This window comes from Biomphalaria glabrata, chromosome 10 (genome assembly GCF_947242115.1).
Source record: "Biomphalaria glabrata chromosome 10, xgBioGlab47.1, whole genome shotgun sequence".
NCBI classification, from domain to species: domain Eukaryota; kingdom Metazoa; phylum Mollusca; class Gastropoda; family Planorbidae; genus Biomphalaria; species Biomphalaria glabrata.
This window is the reverse complement of record NC_074720.1, coordinates 28,383,014-28,398,111: the sequence shown is the minus strand read 5'-3', so window position 1 is coordinate 28,398,111 and position 15,098 is coordinate 28,383,014. Positions and strand designations below refer to the sequence as shown.

General features: G+C 37.0%; 1 protein-coding gene across 1 annotated transcript in view; it reads left to right on the top strand.

Moving 5' to 3' along the window:
• Positions 1–977: 977 nt before the first annotated feature.
• The window catches only part of LOC106052510 (glycoprotein 3-alpha-L-fucosyltransferase A-like), a 133,313-nt gene continuing 119,192 nt past the window's right edge, over positions 978–15,098 (top strand). The window contains exons 1-2 of the mRNA XM_056044922.1: positions 978–1,101; positions 1,824–2,041. The gene's annotated coding sequence lies outside the window, so the exon portion shown is untranslated. The remainder of the gene's footprint in view (positions 1,102–1,823; positions 2,042–15,098) is intronic.

Sequence of the window (15,098 nt, the reverse complement as noted above, 5' to 3'; positions counted from 1 at the left end):
GTTGTTCATGACTGTTGATGATTATGAGTAGCTGTTGACGTTTGCTAATGAAGATCGGAACTTTAAAAGGATTCTCAACTGTCTGATCGACGTCCCTAAATGAGTTTCAGTTTAGAACCTCTGGTGTTTCTTCATTACCCAAATGTGATCGTTCATCTCTAGCAGATAAGCTCGTCCTTCTGTTTTTTTTTCTCTCTCACCATTGAATATTGTTAGAGGCGCTGGACACTGGCTCGTGTAGAAAGGGGGGGGTGAGACTAAATGGATTGGGGCGAACAGACGATGTATGTGTTGAAGAAAAGGGGGGGGGGGGACAAGTCCGCGCACGATCGATTTCTCTCCCACTTGTTGTGCTCGTGGCCATGTTTAGGGCCAATTCAAGTTGACACAGTGATTACAGTTATGGCCGTTTACACATTCTCTCTCTCTCTCTCTCTCTCTTATACATTTACTTAAGAAATCAATAAGGCCAACAATCAAATCAGCCCGAAAATTAAAAAGAGTTCAGGGGAGCCTACTCACCTAACATATTCCCTAATGCTAGTGCAGACGTGTAAGATCTTTTAAAAATAGAGGCGAGAGAAAGAGAGAAAAAGAAAGAGAGAAAGAGAGATAGAGAACAAAAGAGAGAGAGAGAAAGAAAAAGAGAGAGGGATCAAAAATAGAGAGAACCACGGGAGAAGGGAGAGAAGGATGGAAGAAAAAAAAAGAAGAGTTCCGCTGGCACCATGTATTGATTGACAGGAATCAGTGTGGACATCAATAATGTATGACCAGGAACACGCTTGGAACAAAGTGTGTAGGTCACGGCATTCCGTGTGTGCTATCGATCTGGAGTCTGGAATCTGCTAGTAGACCTGAGTAATGTATAGACTCATCAAAACTTACCTTAGTCCGTGACGTCTTTAGCAGACGTCTCGACATTTTGTAATGACGTCTAATAATCATCTTGACGTCTAATAATCATCTAATTGCAGCGTGTCCACGAAATAGATTCAGATTCAATTTATTTTAAAAGTGTGAAGTTTTTCATGTGGTTTCCTTTTTATATTTAAAATATTTAAATTTAAACTCGAGACTAATTAATTATTGCTAGAACATGTAAGTAATTCTATAACATAATAATTGTAAATAAAAATATATTGTTAACCTTGACAAAAGAGTTTCACCTTAAGATGTGCAATCTAAGGCTCGCCGAAACAAAAAATGTGAAAAGGATTTTGGTGTCTTAAAGAACTCCGAACGAGCCAATAGATTCTAAACTCTAGATGACACGTGTCGCTAGTTTGGTGTCTCTTTATGCGTCCTGTTTCAAGGAGCTGCTAATCAGTGCAACTGGTGAGTGTTCCGAGTTACGCGCTGCACATGCGCACATAATAGTGTCTGTTGACATGTGTATTCAGATCTAATAGTGACAAATCTTTGACATGTGATCTCCAAGATGCCATGCTTATACTCGAGTGATTTGTTTTTCTACATGCGCCTATGTCTTAGCCGGTGTGCTATGCCTTTAATATGGTCTATAAATAGGAATTGTGCTTGTTATTGCCTTGGGGATTATTAAGTAAAAATATGTCATTGTTACGTACGACACTTTGTTGAAAATCTCTCTCTCTCTCTCTCTCTCTCTCTCTCTCTCTTTCTTTCTTTCTGTTTCACTCTCTTTCTCTATTTTTCCTGTATCTGCCAGTCTCTTTTTTCTTGCTGCCTCTCTCTCTCTCTCTCTCTGTCTTCTTTCTCTTTCTCCTCTCTCTCTTTCTCTCAGACACAGAGTTTTACTGATAAAATGGTTCTTACATCGCTATGGTCTGATATTATAACAGTTTTCACTCAGACAAGAAGAGAGTGTCTATAAGACGTGCCATTCAATGTTCTGAACTTGATATTTGATACTCCGCTAGGACGAAAGTACCGTTTCATTTGACTTGTGTTTCTAGTATCCACTGTGTGACTTCTTTCATTCCAAGGATGTAAGATTTCTGAATGTATACATATTTCAATCCTAAAAGATAGATACAGGGAATTATGGAACTCTATATAGGTAAGTGGCCTTTTTTGTCGATATTTAGACCATAGACCTATATATAGTCTGTATATAGATATACTGAACCAACTGGACAAAGATTTTGTGAAGCGAAAACTTTTGGTTGATAGAGTGTTGTATTACAAAGCAATACCAGCAGTATAAAACAGCCATAGCCTATATCTATAAGCGCAATAATTTAAACAACTTTTTCTGTAATATCATAGCTCTAAGTGTTCCTATTGTGACAGGTGGTCATTATGATCCTTTTTTTTAAAATATAAAATTGTTTTGAGTTTAGCTTATTTGGATGTGCTGATGAAAGCAACCCTAAGAATTAACTTTAACAATTAGAAGCCATTAGACGTCGACCATACATCAGGAAAACCATCAATAAAAATAAATCTACATTGAGCAAAGAAATGTATTTTCAAAATTGGAGACAGTAGTTTTGATAAGCATACACATTTGTCTTTCTCCAAATCAATTCCTGCCAAGCAGTCTATTTATTGCTATGTCTATGATCTAGATTTTTTTGTTTCTAAAGCTTTTGTTTATTTCTCAGAGTTTACACAGTGAGTACATTTGTATTTGTCAAGTACTTACTCATATACTTCAGTACTGGCACTCACACTACATACTCATATACTTCAGTACTGGTACTTACACTACATACTCATATACTTCAGTACAGGTACTCACACTACATACTCATATACTTCAGTACTGGTACTCACATTATATAATAACAAGACTTGCTTTCGAGTCCGAAGATTATTGAGGAATGCAGAATTTCCGGTCGCTACCCCAGCTGCGACCAACATATTTTGCCACATTCAGCACAGGCATAAGCATAATCATTGTCCGCCGGTGCTCTATTTAGATTTTCTTTTCGCCGTCTTCGTCTATTCTCGATAGCGGATTTTCTTAATAAATGTGTACCCCGCAGCCTTGGTATGGGGCAGTAGATGTCGAAGATTGAGCACATTGCGCCTGAGCGAAACATGACGTGCAGTCTCTGCCTCATAACGCCAAAGAAGATAGCAAATAGAGCAGGAGCAAGTACACAGCCCTGCTTCAGGCCATTTTCTATTGTGAAGTGATCAGACAGGTCACCATTGTGTCTAATCTGGCCCTTTTGTCCCACATGAAACTGCTTAAGAATACTATTACTCACACTACATACTTATATACTTCAGTATTAGTACTCACACTACATACTCATATACTTCAGTATTAGTACTCACACTACATACTCATACGCTTTAATACTAATGTACCAGTTTATAAATAAATAAAGTTCAACCTTTTTTTTTCAACGACCTGACTAACATTAAACAAGAAAAACATTTTTTTTTTAATGGAGCCTGAGATAAAAATTATACATACATCATATATGAGTACGAGTTCAGGTAGTTCTCCCTTTTTTTATTTCTTACTAGCCGAATATGACCCGCGACCTGCTGGCCGAGTTTTCCCCAATTTATAATAGAAATAAATTGAGGTATTTTCTTTCATTTTCGCCCCCCCCTCCCTTACACACACCGGTCGTGAAGAGGAACATTAAACATACATTACGGTCTCCGCCATGATCTCAGAAACATTTATGCCAAGTTTTATCAAGATTGATCTAACGGTTTTGATTTCTATGCGGGACCTACATACATACGCCTAACATTCTGCTTTATATATTATATAAATGCTTTTTTTTAATATACCTCATTCACCAATCGTAAACAAACAACATTTACCCACGGATAATATTGATAAAAGAATGAAAATTACGTATCACGTGACAGCCTTTATGGATTGCGTAATTTGTATTGAAGATATAGAGGTCCATTGTTGGTCTAGATCTATTACAAATGTAATGACATGACTGATCTAAACTCATTGATACAAGTACGATCAATATAAGCTGTTTTTATTTTTTTAAAGTAATTTTTAAAATGTTCTTTTTGCTCCCTTACGTGGCTAGCAATGAGTTCCAAATGGTGGTAGGTGTTGAGCAAATAGATTTATTGGACCAGAGACTAATCCAACGTTCGTTAGGCTGCATTCTCATAGGCCAGGTTTGAATTGTTACGTCTGCTGACAGTTGGGGCACCTATGTGTGGCTGAGTCAACACAACCTTCCATCTTTCACCGTTCATTGAAATGGGGTAAGAGAAGTCACTCTCTTGGCGTGTGTTTGTTTATGGAAATAGAAGGGGGTGGTGGTTTTGGAAGAAGTAGACTAAGTAGACGCATGTCAATAGATTGTCTGTTAGGTTTCTCTACTACTCTTTGACTACTTGTCAGTTCTGTAGTTTAAGAGTTCATCTACGCAGATCTATACCATGTTGCTTACGAGAAAAAAAAATTACACTTACATTATATTATAAAATGAACATTAAGGGCAGGGGTATTGCTTGGTTGGGAGATGGTAAGGGAAGCTACTGGGTAACTGATAGTACTGACTGATGACAATACGGTTCGCTTCCCATAATCCCCTGTCATCTGTAATGACGTTTGGGTTTCTCTAGGAACTAGGATCACGTTTAGGGCAGGTTAAACTAGGAAAAAAAAAACGATTTTTTTTTCAAAAATGTGTCAGTTGAATTTTTACTATAATTAGAAACTGTTTCCAATTCTGAAATAATCAGTAATTTGTTTTTAGAAACAATATTAAATTAAATATTTTATATATTTAAAATAAAAACAAGACTAATGTTTACTTTTGCCTCATTCAATTTTGAATGGGAACTTTCCCAAACAACCAGAGGCGACCTGTAATGAGTCCATGCATGGGTTCTCTGGTAGGATTTGTTCATTTAGACTTAGAATAACCATTAGAGATAGTTTCAGTTTTATGCCGAGAGCAAACAGGGATTTAGTCAGTTTAATGCCAATAGCTACAACATGGGCGTAGTCAGGATTTTTTTTCGTTGGTGGGAGTGAACTGTTTTTCTTTGCACACACACACATCCACACACACACTTCATTTTTTCGGTTATGATTAAGGCCAAGCATTATTTCCTGTATTTGAAACTAAAAACAAATGCTTATTCTGAGCTGTCTACAGTGTAATATTCTGCTACTCTTCTTTTTAAAAAATTTGTTAAAATACTATCTACTATTCACTGCACTTTAATTAATGGAGCCCACTGACATGTAGAAAAACAAAACAAATCAATAGTTTGTTTGGGGTCAGGGTTCAACCACTGTAGTTTGCTTCATTTTTTTTGTCTATGGTTGAATTTTTGTATATTTCTATAATTAGTGGAATAAAAGGACTAGCAGAAGAGCCCCATTGCTAGTCTCAAATGGTAACTATAGTTTTGCTTCAGTTTTTTTAGGAGGGGATTAAAACAAACAAACAACAAACCTTTTGGCTACTCTCAAATTAAACTCAAACATCCCACCAATGGCTACGCTCATGGAATTCTGTGACTGTATTTTGGTAACAAAGAGTTTAACTTTGAAATCCCAGGTTGGTGGTTTTTCTGGGTTCAATCCCCCAATGAAACGCCCCTCTGAGGGAAGGGGGATTTTGTGACTCTGGTTTTGTTTAATTTTTTTTATAGGGGAGAGATTTTAATTTTAACCCACACTTGCCCTAACATTGCCAAGGGGGTTTTGAGGTTTAAAACCCCCTCTTCAGTAAAAATGTAAAGAAAATTACAGATATTAAATTGCATGAGTTAAAAAAAAACCTCCAGAGGATTTCGAGTTTTTGGGTTATCTTTAGATCTGTAGGATTAACAAATGTGTTTTTACAAAGAACACGGTACATCTGTATGAAAGCTTGTGTGTGGGGGAAATAACTCCAGTTTGAAACGTAAAGACTGTAGCTAATGATAATGTATAGCACAGTTTGAGAACACTTTGATCTAGATCTACAAGTTGGCCAGAGATTCTAAATTTAAAATTAACAAAAAAATTTTAAAAAATCCTTTAAAAAAAACAAAGCTTATCTAAGAGGAAGAACTCCGTACATACAACATCTCTCAATAATGTAGACGTTATTTCCCTTATTCAATATCAAAAAAGAATAATGACCAAAATATGGCATCCTTCAGTCGCGAAACGACTATGGATCATCTCATGGAAATAAGATGATGCCTGGCATTAGCTGTGTTAGGAGCGATGTCGCCAACAATTCCTTCCTCTCCACGCAGAGAATGCATCCAAGTGCCGATTTAGTTTCAACTTTATCCGAGAAATGGGTGTGGGAGAAATAGCATGTACAATAATATAAGGAGACCGAACGCCACATATTTCTAAATACTGAAAGATTAATTTCCCTTGTTTGATATCAAACAAAATAATTAATTAAAAGTAATAAATTTAATTATTGCCTTTTTACTAGATTCATGTCTTGTGTACGTTTAACCTTGCTCCGAGAATGAGTGTTGGAGAAATAACGTGTACAAACTTTTTACCAGACAGAGTCAATTAATATAAGCTTTGTAAAAAAAACCATAAAAAATACTTTTAAAAAACTTTGCTTTTATATTAAGTGTAATTGTATCAATTAGTTTAAATAAGACATGTGATTAAAATTGTAATAGTTCTAGACTAGCAATAATAAATCTGTGCTTTTAGAAACATTTTGACCAGTTATTTTTTTTTAGTACAATTTCATGCTTTTACCTTTCTGGTGCGCTATGATCCTATCACTTCCCTGGACCAGTTGGAAAAGGGTGGGTAGAAGTGGGTATTTGGGTCAATATTATCATGTTCGAATAAATAAAAAAGTGTTCTCTCTGAGCATACGCCTATTCCTGAGGACTATAATTCAACTTGAAACAGTACATCTGTTCAAGATAACAAACACAATAATTAATTACCAATAGTTAATTAACTAATTGATTTTTTTTATTGATTCTTGTGTTGTCAGGTAAAAGAGATAATTGTGCAAAATTTCAGCGGGATCCAAAAGTGGGTGTTCGAGAAATAACGTATAAAAACGTTTTGCCAGACAGACAGACTGACAGACAGGACGAGTTGATAGAAGATTTGTAAAAAATCCCCAAAATTTCCCCGGCGAATGTAAGGGCCTATGTTATTGGTCGTTGGCTGGTAGCTCTAAACAGGTAGTAAAATGAAACCGATAGCGGAGTATAAATATTTTTTTAAATAAATAAACTTTCAAGAACTTGAACAAAAGTATAACAAAACTCAAAATAACTTTTATTGCAACATGAGGAGTTACCTTGATATGAGATCTAATAGTAGTAGTATAGACTGATATTTAAACAATATCTACCTTACTACAAAAACAAGTCTTTACTTTTTCAAGGCTCTGAGTCGTTTCCAGTTCCATTCTGACCCATGTAGAATAGAAAATATAACAGACAAGCTCATGGTTTCATTATTCCATACTTATTGTTACCTAGGAAAGACACGTATACACTCCATAGCAACCTATTCATAGTGTGACATGAATATTTTTTTTAGGGGGGATGTCTAAAAATACTGTTTGTGGAGTTAAGTTATACTATATAAGTGGAGTCTCTAGATAACGCCTTGATGTCAAGTCTAGATCTATGACGAACAAAATAAATCATTCCATCTGTAAAGAGTGGACTCAGTTGCAAACGCTCCGCGGTAGGAGTAAAGCTTAATGATTTACCTACCATGGCTTCTAGAATTTACGAGTAAAAAAAGCTAGTAGTATGGGATTTATCAATATAAGGCTGGCCGTCCTAGGATGCAACGGGTGATCCAAAGAAGGGCGTGCTTTGTTTAAAATTGACATTAAATGAACTTTCCATTGAGGGATGGAATCAAGGGCGGGGGAGTGGACAAAACGTTCAAGGTTGGGAGCGAGGGCTATTGGGAGGAGGCAAAAAAAAAAGATGCAATGTCATTGTAATGCTGGCTGTGCAACTGAATTATAATAATAATAATAATAAAATCCTCAACACCAAACTGTCTGGCAGTAACCTCATCACTGCGATAAACAGCTGGACCGTCCCAGTGCTCTTTTACACGTTCGGTGTGATCAAACGGACTGACACCGACCTACATGACATTGACATACTCACTAGAAAATTACTAACCAAATTTCGATGCCTACACCCCAAGTCCTTCACCATAAGGTTATACCTGCTAAGGAAGGATGGGGGTCGTAGATTGCAGAACATCTTCAAATTGTGTAAGATGCAAGTTTTAAAAATACGATCAAAACTGCTCGCCTCCAGCAATCAATTAGTTTCCTTTCTACGCAAATATGACTCCGAAGCAACCACTCTGAACCTACACAGTGCCGATGTCAATGTCGGTTTGGACGACGTAGGGCATGAGATTCGCCAATGGGAAGAAAAAAAACTCAACGGAAAATTCCCGGCTTTATTACATGGGGACAACATTGACAAGGCTGCTTCCTTAACATGGCTCAAAGCAGGTCATCTCTACCCTGAAACAGAAGGCTTTGTCACAGCACTACAGGACAGAGTAATTAGGACAAAAAATTACGAGAAACATATCCTAAAACTCAATGTTGTTGACAAATGCCGAAAATGTGGAAATGTGGGCGAGTCAATTAAACACATAATGGCAGAATGTTCAGCCCTATTGGAATCTGCCTACCTAGGTCGCCATAACCAAGTTGCAAAGCTAATACACAAGCACTTGGCTTTGACACACAATTTGATGGGTAAGGATACTCCTCCTTATTACAAATACTCACCACAAGAGGTTCTCGAGTCTACGGATCATCTACTGTACTGGGATAGGCCTATTTTGACTGACAAAACGGTAGATTTTAATCGCCCTGATTTGCTGCTCATCGATAAAAAAAGAAAAGGCCGCTACCATTATTGACATCGTCGTACCACTATCTCATAATTAAAAAAAAAACTGAGCTGGAAAAACAAAGAAAAATATGGGAACCTTGGTTTGGAGATAAAGCGTTTATGGAAATTATCTAAAACAACAATATACCTCATTGTATATCAACCGAGGGGATAATAACAACTGACCTCACAAATACCTTCAAGGCCCTTGGCATTCCTAGGAACATTCTCGTTGCCTGTCAGAGGGCGGTACTTCTGCAGACCTGCTACATCACCAGGAAATTCCTAGGTGGAAACTGATAAACAATAATCAAACTTTTCTACCCAGCAACCATTAGCAGTCTTATTAACTTTTCCATCACCTGCTGGTATGGTAATACTTCACTGGCACAAAGACTTAGAATAAATAGACTAATTAAAAAAGCATCGTATATCACTCAAGTACAGCTACCATCTCTTGAAGAGCTTTTCCAAGAAAAATGCCTTTCCAAATCACTCACGATTCTTAAAGACAACCTGCACCCATTAAACCACTGTTACATAAGATCTGAAAGAAGTGGTCGTCTTCTTTCCATTAGGACTTAAAACTGAAAGATTTAAAAACTCCTTTATCCCACTATCGGTCAGAGTGTTACAAGATCAGCTGTCGTCATCGAGAAGTACATAGAAGTCAAATTCATAAAGCGCTGGTTGTGAATGTGTAAGTGTTTTCGTGTGTGAATGTTGTTCGAATTTTTAATCAATATTGTTTTTGTATAGTAGTTTCGCTGAGCTTGTCAATTGTAGTCAAACTGAATTTCCATTAGATTGGATCAATAAAAATTATCTTATCTTATCTTAAAGGAATTACGATGAATTTTGTTTCCCTTTAACGAAACTCGACCCTGGCTTCGCCAGAGAATGAATACTCGTTCTTTTCTAACTTAATAATAATAATATACAGGTCAAACAAATCAGAAACGCGTTCAGGTTAAGCGCTTTTTGAATTCAAGGGTCAAAGAAGTGATATGTTTCTGTGTCTGTGTAAGGTCAGCCGTTCCATTACAAGTGATATGTGTCTGTGTAAGGTCAGCCGTTCCATTACAAGTGATATGTTTCTGTGTCTGTGTAAGGTCAGCCGTTCCATTACAAGTGATATGTTTCTGTGTCTGTGTAAGGTCAGCCGTTCCATTACAAGTGATATGTTTCTGTGTCTGTGTAAGGTCAGCTGTTCCATTACAAGTGATATGTTTCTGTGTCTGTGTAAGGTCAGCCGTTCCATTACAAGTGATATGTTTCTGTGTCTGTGTAAGGTCAGCCGTTCCATTACAAGGTGCACGGGTCAAAAATGTGTTGTTTGGGAGAAGCGTTTCATTTTAAAATATTGCGTGTGTTGTCTGAGTGCTGGGGGCGTTATAATGCAGACAGACGTGAAGGCTACATCCGACGGGCCTAAGAAGTGTTTGTACATACTCTATATTAGGGGGTTGCGGGCCGTACGATTGAAGGATGAAAGAGAGAGAAATAAAAAGGGGTCTTTAACAATTTGAGGACAAGAAAATTATGTTCTTGGTGCAGTAGGGCCGGCCTTGGATAATCGGAGTTCCAATGCGAAATGAATTTGGTGGCCCTTAATGAATTTTTTTTTTAAATTGAAAAGAAACATTTTAAAAAATATTAAATTGATTAAAAACCTCCCTGTGTCTTTATTCAACTTGCTAAATAACTGAAATTCTTATCTAACGCAATATCCACAGTAGAGCCAGAGCTAGACTAGTAAACAGAGTGCTCTACTAAGTTTGAGGTCGGATCCTTGTTTCGCAATTTTTTTCTCTAATTTTTTTATAGTTTAGTCATGAACGTGCCCCCCCCCCCACCACCCCCAGGAGGCTACCTAGTTTGCCTATGCTTAAGGCCGGCCCTGGCTGGGGAGTCGTTTTACTGTTGGCCTTTTTATTTAATTAATGAAAATGACTTCCTGGCAAAATATATACCAACTATTTCCACGAGTATCAGCTAGTGTCTCACACATAGCCTGGTATACCAACTATTTCCACGAGTATCAGCTAGTGTCTCACACATAGCCTGGTATACCAACTATTTCCACGAGTATCAGCTAGTGTCTCACACATAGCCTGGTATACCAACTATTTCCACGAGTATCAGCTAGTGTCTCACACATAGCCTGGTATATCAACTATTTCCACGAGTATCAGCTAGTGTCTCACACATAGCCTGGTATACCAACTATTTCCACGAGTATCAGCTAGTGTCTCACACATAGCCTGGTATACCAACTATTTCCACGAGTATCAGCTAGTGTCTCACACATAGCCTGGTATACCAACTATTTCCACGAGTATCAGCTAGTGTCTCACACATAGCCTGGTATATCAACTATTTCCACGAGTATCAGCTAGTGTCTCACACATAGCCTGGTATATCAACTATTTCCACGAGTATCAGCTAGTGTCTCACACATAGCCTGGTATACCAACTATTTCCACGAGTATCAGCTAGTGTCTCACACATAGCCTGGTATACCAACTATTTCCACGAGTATCAGCTAGTGTCTCACACATAGCCTGGTATATCAACTATTTCCACGAGTATCAGCTAGTGTCTCACACATAGCCTGATATACCAACTATTTCCACGAGTATCAGCTAGTGTCTCACACATAGCCTGGTATATCAACTATTTCCACGAGTATCAGCTAGTGTCTCACACATAGCCTGATATACCAACTATTTCCACGAGTATCAGCTAGTGTCTCACACATAGCCTGATATACCAACTATTTCCACGAGTATCAGCTAGTGTCTCACACATAGCCTTGTATACCAACTATTTCCACGAGTATCAGCTAGTGTCTCACACATAGCCTTGTATACCAACTATTTCCACGAGTATCAGCTAGTGTCTCACACATAGCCTGGTATAGCAACTATTTCCACGAGTATCAGCTAGTGTCTCACACATAGCCTGGTATACCAACTATTTCCACGAGTATCAGCTAGTGTCTCACACATAGCCTGGTATACCAACTATTTCCACGAGTATCAGCTAGTGTCTCACACATAGCCTGGTATACCAACTATTTCCACGAGTATCAGCTAGTGTCTCACACATAGCCTGGTATACCAACTATTTCCACGAGTATCAGCTAGTGTCTCACACATAGCCTGGTATACCAACTATTTCCACGAGCATGGTTGTGTAGTACTAAGGGTACACAGATGGCTTGATTGCTAGAATTCATTTTTTTTTCTTCCTATATCTTGTTTAATTATTTTTTTCGTACATTTTCTACCTTTCTTTTTCTTCCCTACTTCTACACTTTTACGCAAGACTCGCTAAATAATACAACCACGACAGATGCGCTATAGATCTATATCTCTAAATACATATTGATTGCTATCTACACTGGGAACACCTGGTGCCCTTACCTATCAGTTGTGTATTGGATAGACTCCCACTAATAAGGATATTAAGAACCGCCAGTTATCTACAAACAAGAGTCACTCTGAAAGGTTTATGAGACGTAAGATCCGTATTGATCAAAGCAAAAAAAAAAATGCTTATTATAATAGTTCAAATCTGCTACTAGTTACTAAGAAATAATTTTACAGGGAGGAACAATTGTTTCTCTCATTAGATTTTTTTTCCCGCGATGAGATATTAGTCAACAGAATCCATTTTCAAAGACCTACATAAGTTTGATTATGTTGTTATTTAAAAGCGAGTTTTATTAGCATTACTAAGCACTAGAGTTATCTTCTAACAATGTTCTCAGAACACTAGGAACATGTTCCTCGAGAGTATCTGAATGGAACAGCTTGTTTCACATTCAGAATTGGTTCTCTTCACTACAAGAAGGTTTTTTGTTTTGTTGTCTGTTTGTTCAACATGACAATCGTGACTCGAATTAATGAACACTCCCATGCTTTACTCTTGACATCCAATTCATTACGACACGACCTGTTAGAGTTTCAGTTTTCTTTTCAAGTATCATTCAACTCAATTTCAGCGAACATTTTACTGCAACACCTCGCTGATCTTGACGTGCTAAATTTCCACTGAGCTGTTTAAGTAATATTTCTTTAAATTCCCATGTTAGGACAATTTCTGAAATTCCCATTTCACTGTCTTCTGTTACTTCTATTTGGCGGTGGACGGGCGTTTTCTTAAATTTAAATTGTCCGTAGATTGAAATGCTATTTAACAGTTCCCATGAAAAGAAGCTAGTGGGATGTTTTAATCCTCTGAGGAGTCAGGAGCTGCTTTTTGTAAAAATATCTAATAAACATTATTTTGAAACATTTCCCCAAGCCTACCAGTGACAGAGAGTTCTTCATCTTTACCCCTAAAAAATTATATTGATCTATTGCTGTTGATATTTCCCGTATCAAGTTCTTATTCTCTAACTTTATATTTTTGGTCAAATGTTTTCAAAGTTTCGATAGAATGACGTCACTGTTACAATAAAAGTGATAAAAGACAAATCAATGTAGTCCTAATGAAGCATTGTGCTTGTATCCATGCTGGATAACCATTTATAATTCCGAAATAAAAAACAACAACAACATAGCTAAGACCACTGTTTCCTCATGTTTTCTTCTAACGGAATACTTCAATACTTGTTTCCTTCGGAATGTTTCCTGGAACACTTTCCTTATTTCACTTTATTTTTAGATTGAATTTTTTGGTTGAAATAAAAAATAATTAAACCATATTCTAAATTTATCATTTAAAAAAAAACAACAATAATAATAGTACAGACGTACAAACATAAGGGAAAAGAAAAGTTGACTGACTTTAATTTATAATGTCGTTGAAGAGCATAACTTCTTCATATCAGACACGACATTGGTCAGTTGAATTCTAATTTCTGGTTTGGTATCACGCCCGTTTCTAGACTTTGACTTGGTTGTAACACTATAAGAAAAATCCTTGCTTCACACAAAGAAGTTGTGGGTAACGGAACTAACACAGACCTATATATATATATATTAAACCTATTCTGGTGATGGAGATCTCTAACACAACGTTAGCTTGTCCTGAACTAGTGTGAACACAGACCTATATATATATATTAAACCTATTCTGGTGATGGAGATCTCTAACACAACGCTAGCTTGTCCTGAACTAGTGTGAACACAGACCTATATATATATTAAACCTATTCTGGAGATGGAGATCTCTAACACAACGTTAGCTTGTCCTGAACTAGTGTGAACACAGACCTATATATATATATTAAACCTATTCTGGTGATGGAGATCTCTAACACAACGTTAGCTTGTCCTGAACTAGTGTGAACACAGACCTATATATATTAAACCTATTCTGGAGATGGAGATCTCTAACACAACGCTAGCTTGTCCTGAACTAGTGTGAACACAGACCTATATATATTAAACCTATTCTGGAGATGGAGATCTCTAACACAACGTTAGCTTGTCCTGAACTAGTGTGAACACAGACCTATATATATATTAAACCTATTCTGGAGATGGAGATCTCTAACACAACGTTAGCTTGTCCTGAACTAGTGTGAACACAGACCTATATATATTAAACCTATTCTGGAGATGGAGATCTCTAACACAACGTTAGCTTGTCCTGAACTAGTGTGAACACAGACCTATATATATTAAACCTATTCTGGTGATGGAGATCTCTAACACAACGTTAGCTTGTCCTGAACTAGTGTGAACACAGACCTATATATATTAAACCTATTCTGGAGATGGAGATCTCTAACATTTCACAACAATGTCGTAAAAAAATGACAAAAAAAAGTTGAACCAAGGCGTTGTTTTGTAAAGTAGTTCTAAGAAGTAAACTTTGTTGTTTTTTTAACCCTAACCTATGTCATTGAACATCGAAACTAAGAGCACTCTCGTCTCATAATTATTACGTTACTATTGTTTTGTAGTATGTTTCTTATTGTGTCGAATTCCACATCTCTTTAGAATTGGCTTGATGAGCTACAAATGTTCTAACGAATCCTTCGCCAGTGGCGTAGCTAGGGTCGGTGCCAACAGGTGCGGTTAGCTAAGGGTATCATGCACGCCCCCATTTACCATTATAATTTTAAAATGTTTATTATTATTTAGACTGTTCTACTTATTAGTCCTGTATTTCTGGCTTATTACATTATCGAATAGAGTTTGACCCAACAAATAATATGTGTATCTACACTATAAAAACTTAACAGTCCCACTATACAAAATTTAAAGTAACGCGTCGCATTTAGCCTTTAAAGCATTTCTGAGTCATCGAATATTTAGAGATAGAAGGCTTGAGCA